Here is a 14,160-nt window from a genome sequence, read left to right on the forward strand (position 1 = left end):
ACAATTGACATATTAAAATGTCACACTTTAAATTGTGCTTGACTTGAGAGCTACTTTTAAAACCTGAATCCTTTCAATAAAGTTTTAAAAAAATATGAGGATGTTAAGGTGTCAGAAAAATAGGAGCAAAGCAGTCTAAAAATGTGCATCCGTAATGCAAAAAACCCCCCCTGCTTTCCTTGATTTACGGCTTAATGGTGAATTATAAACTAAAGAGGTCTGGAGGAACCGGTCTTATAAGGTCTAAAAGGTTTTAGGTCAACCCTAATCTCCTTTGCTATATAGACTGCACTTTTACCCGGTTTGGCTTCAGTATGAAACTCCTGATTAAAGGATTTTTCCGACAACAGCAGACTTGTACTTCAACTTGTCCAGCTTCTCAAATAATGCATCTAACTTACTTTGGTTTCACTCTGCGTATGAGCATGAGGACTGTTCTCATGTGTTTCTGTTGATACATCGGGTTGTGGGCACGTTTCTATTGACACACTCTCATCAATAATCTTCTTTTGCTCATTCGCCCAGCGAAAATCAATGGCTTTCACTTGCGCAAAGGAAACTGTGGATGGAAACTTGGGAGGAAGCCATGAACATAGCAACTCCGTTGGGCGATGTCTGCCTTTACTCTGTGATTCAGTTCAAAGTAAAATAAAACACTGGCTACATGGGAACAGCGCTCAGCACGGCAGCCAAACAGTCACTGCTGGTCCTGAATGAGCGCTGGAAGCGGCTTCATCCAGACACGCGTCCTGGAGCCGGAGACAGCTGTGTGCGACTACGGATTGTTGTACAAACCCAGACACGGGGCGCTTAATGTTCCGACATTTTTTTTATTGGTGGTATTTACACAACAAGCATAACGCAGAAATAGTTGGTAATGTCCCACGGTCGATAGCGGAAATAAAAACTGTTTTACAGGAACGCGACCGGGCTAAGTGACGATGGTAACTTGGGGTCACGGGACTTAAGCCACGCCGGCTTTCCGCCACAACTGGTTGCAAAAAAACGAAAAACGAGTTAACCACATAACGTGTCGAGCGAGTAAAATCAGGGAAACAAGCGTTACGCTTTTGGTGTGAATTGGGCATAAGCCTGCAGACTTTTGTACGCCTTGAAACTTGCCTGTGTGTAAAAACTTGTCTCCAGTACACAAAATCCATAGCGAAACCCATTGACTCCCACTAGCAGCAGGCTAACTAGGTGGACCCCAAGATGGCGCGGATGAGATGATGACATCACGTGAATACGCTCTAAACCTTTGTGATTCTGTTTAGGCCTGCAAAGAAGGCCTAGCTGGCCCTAACGGCCCGCCACTGTATTCTAGTAAGTTGCTGGGTTATAGAGGCAGACATCAGTACACAGGAAGGAGAGGCCGTACACATATAAATCTGATACAGCCTCATTAACTTTATTCTCTAAAGATCATTGTTTTAAAACTTTGCCTTTTTTTTAGAATCTTTAGCTCGTGAAATAAAAAAAAACCCATTTCATCAGAGTTTTAAGCGTGCAGCTTTCCTCTCCTCCTGTTCTTATTTGTGGGACAATCTTCAGCCATTCAACCCCACTGGGACAATATCCCGAGGCTGTGATAATAAGGTGGCTCATAGTGGCTCGCACAGCTCTTTTCTCCACTACACTTCCTTTTACATCTGGGTCTATTTTTGCTGAACCAGATCAATTCTCTGAAGGGTGAAATACACATGTAAATGTTTACAAACACTCATATTCATAGACAATTGACATAAAGTAGTTGTTTGTTAATGACACTTCCCTGACCAAGTGTAAAGCAAGAGAAGGAATGCAACAATTTGCCTCGTGCTAATACTCGACATTGAGGAAATACAGATACCAAATGTCCAGATGGCACACTCAGGTACAATTATTAAAATCAATTAGGTATAGTCACCAAGTATCTGTTAACGCATCAATCATAAATTAGCTTGGATTGTTTATTTAATGTGCTCATAAAGACAAACAATGTCCGCAAAACAATTCTAATGGATGACAAATCAATAAGAATGGGTTAACATCATTATCATAATAGGACCAAACTATGACATTTGCTGGGAGAAATATCTTCCTTTAAAATTAATCTGCCCGGTTTGTAACAAAAATGTAGTTTGAGGCGATGTAGTGATGATTTTCCAAGAAGTTACAACTAAAGACACCCCCTAACCCCCAAATGGATTTTGACAAACATGTTAATAATAATAATAATAATAATAATAATAATAATACACACAATGAATAGGTGTGTGTATTGACAATGAACTGGTGATAACATGGTTATGGTTCAATATATTGCATTTAAAACAAACATTTTTTTTAGGAAAACTGTCAGAGGATAAACAACACACTGTCCGCAAGATAATTCTGGAAATGTTTCAGACAGAAGATGCTCCACTTCAGAAGTGCTATCAGCTGGTATTTCAGTGGACTCTGGATGCTTCACGATGCATCCAGTGAACATTAAGATTGAACCAGTGCTAGCAGACTCATCTGGTTCTTGACAGGCTTGGTTTCAGTAAGCTAACTTTGCAAAATACCCCAAATTACTATTTTTCAAATTGCCAGCTATTTGGCAGAAAAAAAACGAGTCATCCAATGTGAGACAACATTTTCAGTCGTTAATCATCTCGAGTTGGCAGACCCAATCCCAGTGCCCACATACAAGTGGATTAATTAATTACCCAGCAGCTCGACGTAAAGCCAGTGGCTGTGTATCTGTGACTCACTAAGACAAACACTTGATGCCTGCCTCTCCTTACCGTCTCTCTTGGCATTAGTAGACGGATATCTCACTAATAGGATGGAACTAACTGGAGGCTCATGATCTCAAGCTGTTGCCTTTAATCAATTCACAAAAGCATTTGTGAATTAAATAAATAGAGACAGAGTTTGCAGCATTGGCTACCTCGTATCCTATTCTTATATCAGCCATGAACACCCATTTACCTTATTGACTGAGTGGAGATTTTAGATAAATGTGTTCTCTGAATCAAAGCCAAACTTCTGCTGCCTGAGACTAAACACTTTGCATTATAAATGGCAAAAAATATGAATCAACTCATGACAGAAATGCAACATATCATCTAAACCATCACTCTGTCTGGCACCGCTCATAAAAAACTAAATTCTTGAGAAATCTCTCTGGATTTGAAGTGAAATTACTTTACTGTAATGTAGATGACATGTACTGTACAGTGTGTGTGCGTGTGCATGTGTGTGTGTGTGTGTGTGTGTGTGTGTGTGTGTGTGTGTGTGTTTGACTGCGATGAGAGCTCCTAAGTGGATTGTTTTCCCACTCTGCTGTCCTTAGTGAACAAATAATTATCTTGGGTCAAGATGAGAACAGACGAGAGAACAAAAATAAATGAAAGGTACGTAGCGTCCCAAATATGTAAATCATAAATATAATGTTTACCGAGAGCATAAACAAATGCATGCAGTGCAAAAAAGGCTGACATGTTGCACAGCCACTGATGGACCGTACTGTATACACTTTATTTAAACATTTTCCTCAAGGATTTTGCATGATCGCCGTCAGCGATGGCCAGGAGAACTTTATTGTTTCTTTAATCACTTCGAGGTGAAAGCAATGGAGACGGACACAACACCATCACCAGCCTCCAATAGTTACATGCTCCTTATGCAATGTGAGGCGTGTGCTCAGAGCGCTGAACCGGAGGAAAGCTGCAAGCTGTGATACTGTAACAGAAATGATGTGAAAGGTACTTGTTTAGACCAGCTCTCCGAGGTGTCCAACTGCATCTGAAAAAATGCCAGCGGAGCCCTTTAGAGGGTCACCAACAATGCCCAGAAGATATTCGTTGCCTAAACAGAATTACAAAGTTATAGTTATTTTATAATACTTATTTTAAAAAAATAATAATTTAATTGTTTTTTTACAAATCCACTACATGTATTATAATTATTTTTCCCTATTAGCTTATTTTCTCATTGCACAAGCTCCTGTCTTCCTCAGCTCAGGCCAGCAGCACGGCATGCCTGATAGCTGGTTATGTATCACTCATCCAATCAGATTGAACTTTTGCTTCTCTATGCAAGAGTAGTGCATGCTAACGGCCAGCTAGCTAGTGTTAACATCTCCTAGCACTATGGACGTTGTGATTGGTCACAGGGCCCATGTGACTATTTTAATTATAAATTATATACATATTTTATTTTTATATATTTTTAATTATAAAAAAAGCTATAACTTTGTGATTCTATTTAGGCCAGCAGAGAAGGCTTAGTTGGCCCTGACGGCCCTCCACTGCACGCTGTAAGCCACCTGTTTGAGTTGCTGTCTTCTGGTAGACGCTTCAGTTCCATCAAATCACTGACAAGCAGACTCGAAAACAGCTTCTACCACAGAGCCATACATAAACTGAACACTGTCAAACACGGACTGTTTACAGTGACTAGCAGCGCTGCAATACTTAGAGTTATAGCTCCAACTGCAGTCTAGCTTGTATATACACAGCACTCTGCACAGATGTTTACATTCCAACAGCTGCACCGGAGTTGGTTCCTTTTATATATAAACCTTTGTAGAACCGTTGTACTTTGTTCAATGACAATGAAGGAACGCTATCTATCTTCTAAACACTGTAAAATCCAAGATATTTTTCAGGGGAAATTATTATCATTATTATCATTTTGCATATCGCACCGCAACGGTTTGTATTCTCATTCTTTATTGTCCTGTATAGAGACCGTATGTACACAGAAATAATGTTAAAAATCAAAATCAAACAAAACAAGAATATAACAAGAACATAAGTCTATTAGTGTGCCAGGCTATTTTAAGCAGTTATAGCTTATGGCACAAAGCTCCTAACCTTACCTCCAGATGGCTTGTTACACAGAACCATCTAAGAAGCCATCGTTGGAAACTGTTTGGAACAGGGACGGTACTTTCAAAAAGTACTTGGCAAGAGATTTGATGAACCATCCGTTAATCAAACTCCTGCTGAAGCGAGTTGGGAGAAGAGCGGAAACATCCTCTCCATTGCAAAAAACCTTCTGTGTCGTTCTTTAGTCTTCTTTCAATGAAGAAATACTCTCCAGTTGATGAGGGTATAGCAGCATGTACACCATTGTTGTTTAGAGCATGTTGGTAGTTAAATATTGGGTGACCAGTTATATTACAAGCTATGTAAGTGATTGTTAGAATCTCTTGGTGAAAGAGCTGACGATTCAGTACAGTAGGACAGGTTCAATGGTACATTGGTAGAGAAGAAGCAGGAGACGTTGTCTGTCTGAGAGAGCCCTGTGTGTTAAATAAATAAATTAAAGGGCTTCTGTGTGTTGGTTGTTATTTAACCAGACATAAAAGGCTCCAGCGAAGAAAAACTAACAACACAGAACACTGCAAGCTTTATTAGGGCCCGAGCACTGACGTAGTCAAATCGGAGGACCTATTGTTATTCAAATGTTTTTTATTACTTGTTATTATTCTCGTTATTTTCCTCCTTTGCGTAAGGAAAATAAATGCTTGGGTTAAACCTACATCATTCAAAATGCCCACACCTTTCGTCCTCTGACTCGGCGAAATACCAATTTGATTGGGGTGTTGGGCAAAAGTTGGAAAGAAATAGCTTGATAGTGCCACAATTTATCGGAATACATCTAAGACATTGATAATGCATCGCTCTGAAGATTGTAAGGATTCGTTGAGCGGCGGCGAGTCGGAGCATCGCGAAAGTTTGATACTTCGCCATAAACAAATAAACCAATGTAACTCGACTCCACATCATCAGATCCTTTCCAGATTTCACATGTCTGATGAGACTCCAGACCAGAAGACATGTGCAGTCTAATTTTTAATTTCTAACCTGTTTTATATTCAAGTGCTCTTGTTATTTACCAAAAGATAGCTTAGCATTGTCAACCATTAGTGCACTTGTTCAAGTCAACTGGACTGGACTTTTCTCACTGAGGAAGAAAAACTGAACTGAAAACATGAAAGGCACTTATTGCTTTTGTATAAAGTGAATCAATGGCTGATCTTTAACATCTTTAGGATAAGCAACAGACTGAACATGGACCAAAGAAGGAGTGGCTTGTCCCTTACAGAAACCCATATTACTTAAACTGTACCTGTTAATATATATATATATATATATATATATATATATATATATATATATATATATATATATCCATCCATCCATTATCTGAACCGCTTATCCTCATTAGGGTCGCGGGGCGCTGGAGCCAATCCCAGCTTTCAATTGGTGAAGGCAGGGTACACCCTGGACAAGTCGCCAGTCCATCACAGGGCAGACATATAGACAGACAACCATTCACACTCACACCTACAGGTAATTTAGAGTCCAATTAACCTAACCTGCATGTCTTTGGACTGTGGGAGGAAGCCGGAGAACCCGGAGAGAACCCACGCTGCCACGGGGAGAACATGCAAACTCCACACAGAAGGACCTGCCAGACCAGTATCCGAACCCCGGCCCGCCCGGGATCCGAACCACAGACCCTCTTGCTGTGAGGCGTCAGTGCTATATAGAGAGAGAGAGAGAGAGAGAGAGAGAGAGAGAGAGCTGACGATTCAGTACATGTGTGAGCGGGTCCTCGCTCCCGCACAGTGGGGGGCGCTGAAGGGTTGCCAGCTCGTCTGACCGAGAATGTTCGCCAGGTGGATTATATTTTCTTACACACCAAACAATGACAATGTCTGTCCGAATGTTACTGACAATACTTAAAATAGCTTCTAGCATAAACCCCACACAGCCACTCAAAGTTTGGTTAAACAATGTGGATTGATAACAACTAATATTTGTCACCCAGGTGTGACGCATACTATTCTTTTCTCTATTGTTCTTCAGGTGTCCCTGTTCACTGAATCCTCAACTTCTTGCTCCATTTTGCCATGGCTCATATTTCCCTTTCTCATCATTCCTCTCTGCGACCTCATGTATTTCCTCCCCCCCCACCCTCCTCGCCCGCCTCTACACACACTCTCTCCCTCTCTTCTTTCCCCCTCACTTTCTGTCTTCCTCTTTGCGTCTGTATGCCTGTTAGTTGTTCCTGGTAGAGTGAAGCGGCTGCATTATCTAGATACATTATTGATGCGTGCAGCACTCTGACTAACACACACACAGACACACATTCAGAAACACCACTCACTCACATAAGAAAAACATACAAACACGCATAAAATCAAACACACCGTTGCACATAGACATATACATTCAGTACACGATCACAAAGAGCATGTGCCTCAATTTGTTTTGGAATGTGAGTGAGTAAAAGAGGGCAAAGAAAACGGCAGCACACGTGCAGCCTATTACTTTACGGCTGAGATAACACAGCTGATTCTGCCGAGCCCTGTTTTCAGAGAAGAAGAAGAAGAAGAAGAAAAATAAGTCATCCTGTTTGAAATGCACAGCACTAAAATTAACACTTTATTGGCAACCACACGCTGAGCTTTTGTGCGAGCTTGCTTAACACCCCGTAGTACTTTGGAAGGAGTTGAAGAGACGGAGAAGCTGTAGGAAACAATCAATCTTTAAAAATAACTAAAGAGTATTCCAAGAAGAGATGTTCAGAAAATCTGGGAAAGGCAGCAAAAGAAGATGAAGAGGAGGAATTATGAAAGAGAAAAGTAATGAAGGGTGAGGTTTTGAGTGGCGGAGGAGGCGGAGGGAGGGGGCAGAAGAGTTCCCAGAATCTCTTTTCCCAGGGCTTTGTAAGGGCCTCATTAAATATGGATGGTGATGGTGTTTGGAACAGAGCAGGGGCAAGTGGGACTCCGCAAACTGCACAAGCAGCCCAGGCGAGCCCATCCTGCTGCGATCGGCCCATGCTGTCTTTTTTGCCTCGTCTGTCTATCCTTCTTCCCCCCTCTATTCACTTGACTGTCGTCCCCTTCTTTCTCCCTCTTCCTCTCTCATCCATTTCCTCTTTCACAACCTTTCTCTCTGCCGCCATCTGTGTCTGTTAACCGCTCTGATGACAAAGTGGGTCTTTTTTTCTGTCTGGTCGTGTCTTCTTCCACTGTGGTTCATCCTCTCATCCCTTATTCTTTCCCTCTGTCTAGCCCCTCACCAAGGGTGTAAGAAAATTCAAATACACGTCAGCATTGCAGTATTATTTTTTGCAATACTGTAATGATTCTCAAAAGCAGTGGATTTTTAATTAACAGATTATATGCAAATATTCGTAGCACACGGACGGTCAGATTGCATAAAAATTATTGCTAAGATGTTACGAAGACTATGTTCAACGCAAAGGCAGATCCTTTTACTGGTACTACATTGATAACACTGATAATCATCTGTCAATCTGACTATTCTTCAATATGCAAAATGTTTTTACTGTGTGATTTGGACTAGAATAGTCTAATGTACCCCACAGCGTACTCTCTCCATTCTTAATTGTGACACTGTTTTTGCCTTCAGGAGATGAAGACACGTCACGCTGGTCCTTTTCAGCAGAACGATGGACGGAGAGAAAGCAGAGCGGGACTGTAACCTAGGCCTTCATGGAGCCCTGAGACACAGGGCAGACAGCAGGTGTGTGCCTGTTTTTGTCATTTTCAGTAAATACAAATGTCATACAGATTTTGTTTGCGTGTGTGTACAAGATGAAAAGATTAAAGGATTAGGAGAGAGTGTGAGATAAGGAGAGAATAAGACAGAGGATGACTATGAGAGGACAGTGAGTTGTAAACCACAGACAGAAAGTACCTGTTTTATAGTTTAGTCTGTCGCCCGGAGCTCAGTCTAATCTGGCTCAGCGGGTGTGACGCACAAACTCTCTGCAGACACACTCTGTAATCCTGTGTGTGTGTGTGTGTGTGTGTGTGTGTGTGTGTGTGTGTGTGTGTGTGTGTGTGTGTGTGTGTGTGTGTGTGTATGTGTGTGTGTGTGTGTGTGTGTGTGCGCGTGTGTGCTTTCAGAGTATTATGCAAAACTTGGTTGTGAGTAATGCATTTTCCAGCATATGCTACACACAACCATACCATACCTCTTCAAGGAAAGCAACAGACTGAGCATGGACAAAAGAAGGAGTGGTTTGTCCTTTAAAGGCACCCTTACTAATGAACAGTACCTGTTCAAAATTTTTCATATATTTATAAACTATATATTAGGGCTGGGCAAGTTAACGCGTTAATATCGCGTTAACCTTTCAATCAATTAACGGAGTTAATTATTTGATCATGCGTTAACTGCATTTTTTTCTTTTAAAAAAAATTAAAAAAATTGAGGCTTTTACTTTGAAGGCAATAATGTATTTCCGCCCTCGGGCTTCCGTAGCATTACCGGACTATTTGCCGACTTATGCCAGACGCGAAAGCACGTATTGTTCTGTAGTTTCTGTCCTTAACGAGCAACGCGCGAGCGAGTCGCCTCTCAAAGCTTCACAAGCGTCACCGGCAGGTCGCGCTGCAGGCTCCATGTCCCCGGATTGAACATTAATCGCGCATGCGCAAAGCCGCCGCTGATACCTGTTAGCTGTCCTCCACATCTCCACCTCATTCAACCAGACGTCAGTGCACTTGTTCAAGTCAACACAGACTGGACTTTTCTCACTGAGGAAGAAAAACTGAACTGAAAACATGAAAAGCAGTTATTGCTTTTGTATAAAGTGAATCAATTGCTCGTCTTTAACATCTTTAGGATAAGCAACAGACTGAACATGGACCAAAGAAGGAGTGGCTTGTCCCTCACAGGGACCCTTACTACTTAACAGTACCTGTTAAAAATAAATAAATAAATAAAACTATAAATGTATGCACTATGTTAACTTATGGTTGCTCTAGAGTGCTGTTATATTGTTCTGGTAACATTACTTTAAAATAAAAGCATGCAATACACTAGTTTTTTAATTCATTGTTGAATTTGGCGCATAATGCAAATAATCGCGATTAATCGCAGAAAAGTCATGCGATTAATCGCGATTAATTTTTTTCAGCTTTGCCCAGCCCTGTGACATATGTATGTATGTTAACTTGTTGTTTCTCCAGAGTGCCTGTTATATTGTTCTGATAACATTACTTTAAAATAAAAGCGTGTAATACACTAGTTTTTACTTCATTATTGAATTTGTTAATCAGTTAACTTTGCCCAGCCCTATTAAAAACGTCACTTGAGTTGCATTATTTTTACTATAAAATGTTATTTTAAATAAGCTTAATTGGTTAAATAAATCTTAACTTGAAAAAATTCATACTGTAAGAATTTTTAAGATGACAAATTGAATCAAACACACATCTCAAGGAAAGTTCTTGTAATATGTGATGAAATTCATCATATCACGAGCTGACATTATGATATATTTTGCACATAAACACTCACAAGCTGTGGTTATTTCAGGAACTTAATATGTATGTGAAGACACTGAAAAGGATACGTTATGGGTAAGGTAATAGAAGCTCTAAATTTGCTTTATATATGAATAAATCTTTTTCACACTGCTTAGGAAAGCAGGTGATTCCAAAGTAAATGCATGCAGGTACTAGAGAGCTTTAGTGTGGTAGTGGGATATGACCTATGTAGTGAGTGCTGCTGCAGCCCCATTACTCAGGTTGTGAGTGTGTCTGTGAGTTTTTCTCTGCAGCAGTATTTACCCTGCCCATCCCCAGCATCCGCGTTAAAGGAAATATCCATCCTAAAACCACCTCATTACTGGCAGAGATATACTGCTATCATAATGTCAAGTTAAATGAAACGTGTAGAGAGACGTTAGAGATTTTAAAAAAGTAGAGGCAAACAGCTGTATTTAACAAAAAAGCAGGTGAGGAAAAAGTCACCTGCTTTTTTTCTATTCAAAGAGTTGTTATAAATAAGAGCACAGAGCCTTAGTTGACCTCTCTGGCCTGGATGGAAGAGTTTACCACCTCCACTCAGCTTTTTAAAACTCAGAGGAATTTCAGGTTTTCTTCCTCACCTGCACCTGTCTGACATTTAGAAATCTATGGATGTTATTGGTATTCCAACAGCACACCACAGTTTCACAGGAAATATCAAATGTGCTGTGTTAAGCAATGTTGACATATTACTTTCTTTAAACTTGTGGTAGACTTATTTTAGGCATTTTCAGCCAAAGAACAACAACATCAACATATAAACATATTGGAATTCAAGTTGTCGGTCCTTTTTCTGAAAGGCAAAAATCTGAATCTGAATTATTTATTGGCCTAGTACCATGCACATACAAGGAATTTGACTCTATGAAAGGTCCCAGTAGTAAAAAGCCAGCATTTTTGAAATATAGCCCTTATCCTGCAGCTCTGCTCGCTCTGCCGTAAGAAGGCTAAACTATTTGCAACAGCTCCATCTTTGAAACGCTTCACAAATATTTTCAGACTCTCCAGTTTGTCTTAATTTGTTGTGTTACTTTGCAGTTTAGTGTGTTGTTTCCCAAGCTTGCTGATGATATTCTGCTGTTGAATAGGGCTTTCATCGAAGGGTTGTGCATGTGCATTTGCATGCATAAGGATGGTACTCCAGCAGGAGGTATAGAGCTCGGCGCCCGGCAGCTTTCTTGACTTGATAAGTTATTTTTTTAAAGCTTTTTTTATGCCGACTGATTCATGTCCAAGAAACGTATATAAGCAAACACAAAATTTAAAGTTGTGCTTTAGTGTGATTCTTGGTGTGGAGAAACTCAGTGTTACTGATTCATCGATTAATTTAAAGAGTCAATTAGACGACAAAATTGAGTGCAAAGCGACCCAAGATTGAACTGAACTTTAGATGTAAAAGTGACTTAATTGTTGGTTTGATGGTCTACTAAGCAATCATCCAATCACAAGTCGTCCTTTTCTAATTCTATCTCATCTCTCATCAATCTGTTATAAAAAATGTCTGAACAAGTAGAAAATGCTTAAAATCCATTATTTCCATTGTAAGAAACCAATAGTAACTGTAACAGTCAGCGAAGAATGCACCAAGAATATTCATGAAAGTTTAATTCTGAGAAATGCAACGTTGTCTTGTGATTAATGTGTGAGGGAAGTACAGTATAAAATTCCCAGAAACCTCTAATGTTACACCTTTAAAAAAACACATTTCCTGTCATCTTATATCCTGAACGCTGTGGATGCAAAACAGGAATCATTTAGATGGCTTGTACTTCATCAGTATAGTCGATCAAAGCCACTTGAGAAGGGAAACATGTTTATGGGATTAGAGGCGATTAGATGTGTATAAAGGCTCCATCCCAGTGTTTTTGACATTTGAAATGCAGGCATTTGGCTGGAATCCATCACTGATCATCCACTTTTAGAATGAATGACTCCACTAGAAATCGATTTCAAAGCTTCAAAATTTCTTAACATTTGCGTATGTATCTATTTCACTCACGCGAAATCCATGCTGGTGGGATACTCTTAAACCTCAGTACACGTCTGCATTGAATCTTTGTAACCTGAGATGCGAGATACTGTGAGCGAAGCAAACCGGAAAAGTGATCTATGGAAGAGAGACAGAGAGAGAGAGAGAGAGAGAGAGAGAGAGAGAGAGAGAGAGAGAGAGAGAGGCAGTGGAGTGATATTCATAGACAGATGGATGGATAATGTGCTTATGACTCAAGATCCCCCAGGAGACATTGCGGTCTGGGTGTGTCCCTAGCCACTTTCATTACTAAGCTTTACTCCTCTCCCACCTTCTGTTGTACTTTTATGTTTTCTGTCGTCCTATCGTTCAGTTTCCTGTTGCTGTCACATCATACTGTACCTAAAGATGCACCGGGCACCTTGGTGCTCTATTTGTTCCTCAGCTACCCATCTCCTCCTTCCCTCTCTCCCTGCCCTTTTGTTTTCTCTAATGGAGGGTGCTAATGCTCATCATCAGCAACGTCCGTCTGGGGGGAGATTCCTTCCTGCATCTGCTCACTGAGGGACACAACAGGCCCGCTGAGATCATTCCGTCATTCATTCCATCCATCTCTGAATTCATTAAATTATCTGCCCCCATCTCTCTTCTATCCATCCATTCATTACTCTTGTATCTACCTTGGTTAGTTGATCATTCAGAGTGAGCCGATTCGACATAAAGGCTCAGTGTACATGAGTATCTATTTTCCACTCAGTCGAATAGATTCAGCCTTTGATGATGTGAGGGGGTATTGGGTAACGGCTAATGACCAAGTCTTTGTCTGACTGCTTCAGTCATCAGACTGGGAGGAAGGGTGTGTGTGTGTGTGTGTGTGTGTGTGGGTGTGTGTGTGTGTGTGTGTGTTCCTATGCTAGTTTACTAAACAAAACGTAAAAGCTGGTCAACAGTAAGCCACTTAGTATAGTCACCAAAGAGCAAGCAGCATTATTTAATGTGACTGATCCCGACCATGCCAGACACACTTAAATGTAAAAGTACATATATGTGGAGCGTTAGCTATTTTATTTTATTTGTTTATTTTCACAAAAAGGGTCTGTGCAGCTTAAAATGAATGATTGCACAGACTCTAGACATGGACACAACTCTGTAAACACCCAATGAGATCAACAAAAGGTATTTTGATAATTAAATCACGATTTTGGTCATTCTTTTAAGCAAAAAGGCCAAATCTGTTGTTTTCAGCATCTCAAATGTGAGAATAAGTTGTTTTTTTTGCTATAAATGTCATGCTGAATTGCATATGGGCTCTGAAATCAAACTAAATGAATATATTCTGAAGAGCTTTCACCAACATTTTATGGACAAAGTGATTAATAGAACCACAGATGCAACCCATGTCCATTACATCCAGCTCACCAACCGCCAGAGCCTCGCCTCAGTCTTTTACGACGACCACCTACCTCACAGCAAACACAACAGAGACCCATTTAAAGGTGACGCCATCATTATTGATAATTAGGAATTATTGATATCGACGTTTACTGAGACTTGAATGCAACAGGCAAACGGCCCATAACTCTGACTAAGAGACCATTAGGCTGCATGAAGTGACCTCACTGTTGGCCTCAGCCCAAGTGAAAGACACAGAAGCCAAACCGAATGTGTGTCTGAAGCACTGCATTTTGGAAGCTATTTTCACATCTGAAATGAACTCGCAGCTTGCATTCTGATTGCAAACATCCGATGGAGTTAGATTTTACAGCCTTGTGAGAACACTGAACACACATTTCAATTTCTCTCATAATTCTTTTTAAGTAGAATTAAAACACTGGAGTTGGCTTTTCACCATTCAGGA

General features: G+C 40.5%; 2 protein-coding genes across 2 annotated transcripts in view; one reads left to right on the forward strand and one right to left on the reverse strand.

The window, feature by feature from the left end:
- Nucleotides 1-14,160, reverse strand: part of ccdc40 (coiled-coil domain 40 molecular ruler complex subunit) — a 313,416-nt gene that overhangs the window by 222,475 nt on the left and 76,781 nt on the right. The window lies entirely within an intron of this gene.
- The window catches only part of LOC137793280 (uncharacterized), a 35,625-nt gene that overhangs the window by 1,558 nt on the left and 19,907 nt on the right, over nt 1-14,160 (forward strand). Inside the window, exon 2 of the mRNA XM_068589347.1 lies at nt 8,424-8,537. The gene's annotated coding sequence lies outside the window, so the exon portion shown is untranslated. The remainder of the gene's footprint in view (nt 1-8,423; nt 8,538-14,160) is intronic.

The sequence above is a fragment of the Clinocottus analis genome, unplaced genomic scaffold, assembly GCF_023055335.1.
Source record: "Clinocottus analis isolate CAN_PGR_092001 unplaced genomic scaffold, fCliAna1.0.p SCAF_22, whole genome shotgun sequence".
Taxonomy (NCBI): Eukaryota; Metazoa; Chordata; class Actinopteri; order Perciformes; family Cottidae; genus Clinocottus; species Clinocottus analis.